Below are 2,116 nucleotides of genomic sequence, written 5' to 3'. Positions count from 1 at the left end.
AAATCAGTCAGCAGAGCAGGAGCAGCCATTGGCTGAGTGGAACCGATGTCATCACACAGAATCCTAAAAGTGTCTCGGCTGACAGAGCGTCACCTGAGGGGGTGACGTTTAATTTCTGGCGTTTAATTTCCCGCCTGCGTGTGATAAGTAGGAATCATACTGACACTTTGAATTCTGCCAAGTCCAGTCAATGGTCCGAAGAAAGATTGGAAGAGTTTGAGAGGATTTTTGCGACGGAATTGAACTGATTTTATGTCAGCTATCCTTTTACTGTGACAAGCGTGACAGAAATGTGTCAGCTTAAAGGAATGGCCTCTATTATATGATTATTTGCTTGGACCTTGGTGTTTCTGACACACTTCCAACTCAAATATAATATTGTATAGAACTATGGCTAGAAAATAATATGCATTATTATTATTATCTAGTAAGGTCAACTGGTGTGTGGATAGTGTTGATCTAATGCCACTGTTACCTTTCTCTCCCTGCAGGGGGCGCTCAGGCTACCTGCTACAATGATGGTCTCCCACTAGCTGCCAGCAGCACTCATAACTCTGTTGTGGAGGTCTGACCAGGCATGTCATGTGTTTGGGTCCAGTACTGGTGAGGCTCACCCACAGATTGGCCTTTAAACAACCGTATGATAAGACACAGAACTGTTCAAGTGTAATTATTAGTGTATCTTAAAGGTTTACAGAAACTGGTTGTACAAGGTAAAAGGTGTGTTGGTTTTGTTTTGGCTTGTTGTGGGCGCATGGATTCACTTGAGGCAACCTTTTAATCTCAAGGGTTCCTTTCGTTCTGATGCTGGTTTCATAGCACAGGGAGGTGACATTTTAGTTGCATATAATGACTTTATTTTAAGAGACAATTGTCACTTTGCTTCTCACTTCCTCCCCTGTCCTGCGCCCGCCTCCTGAGGAAGGAAAATAAAGGATATTTATAACATTTGGACGAGGAAGTAGAGTCCACTCTTGTAATACCAGCAGTGTCATCATCCACCCATCTTCCTACGCGTCTGCCAGAAGCCCACTTTGTTTTGAATCACCTTTTCATCATTCTTTCCTATGAACCATTCAACTCTGCGTGTGGGTATCAGGCTCGTAAATGACTCACTCATATCTGCCTGCTTTACTCATTCTCACTGATAACAGCAGGTGACCAGACTGGCCCTGGATCTGCTGAGAGCACTCGTGTGCCCCCAGCCTGCCTCGTGCCCTGGGCCCAGACTGGTCCTGGATCTGCTGAGAGCACTCGTGTGCCCCCAGCCTGCCTCGTGCCCTGGGCCCAGACTGACCCTGGATCTGCTGAGAGCACTCGTGTGCCCCCAGCCTGCCTCGTGCCCTGGGCCCAGACTGGTCCTGGATCTGCTGAGAGCACTCGTGTGCCCCCAGCCTGCCTCGTGCCCTGGGCCCAGACTGACCCTGGATCTGCTGAGAGCACTCGTGTGTGGTTGGAAAACACAGCGGTGTAACTAAAGCACAAGGTGGTTCTGAATGAACGTGGGAGCTGGGTAGTGATGTGAATGAACGTGGGAGCTGGGTAGTGATGTGAATGAACGTGGGAGCTGGGTAGTGATGAGTGTGAGTCACTTCATTTCCATATTTCCTCAACCTTCTCATGGTTTGAGTGAGTGAGTGGTGTGAGGGCGTGATCTCATCTCTGGAATCACATCAGACGGTGTGTGTCAAGTGTCTGCTTTCTCTACTTATCTTTGTAGTTCTGTTTTTTAAGACCCAGCTATTGTTTCATTTTGACGAGTTTGATTTCATCTTCTCATCCTGCTCGGTAGCGGCGTGTTCCCACGGGCAGTCAGGTCCATGAACAGCTGATGCACCCACAATGCACTGCACACTAATGCACTTAGTAGTTTTTAAAGCACGTTCATATTTCTGTTGGTGTTGAGAGGTCTTCTGTGTTAAGGCAGAGAGCTGACCACAAGCATTTCATTGTATTTCACACAGCCAATAAAAAAGACCGTTGAGATCCTGGGAATGAAGCTGAACTTGAACTTGTATTATTCACGACATCAAAGAGAATGTTTATTAAAGTAATGTGAGGCACAAAGGCTTACAGTAGAACAGTTTGAACTGATTCCTCTCAACACTCACGGCTC

Source organism: Borostomias antarcticus (assembly GCF_949987555.1).
Source record: "Borostomias antarcticus genome assembly, chromosome: 6".
Classification (NCBI taxonomy): domain Eukaryota; kingdom Metazoa; phylum Chordata; class Actinopteri; order Stomiiformes; family Stomiidae; genus Borostomias; species Borostomias antarcticus.
This window is presented reverse-complemented; position numbering follows the sequence as displayed.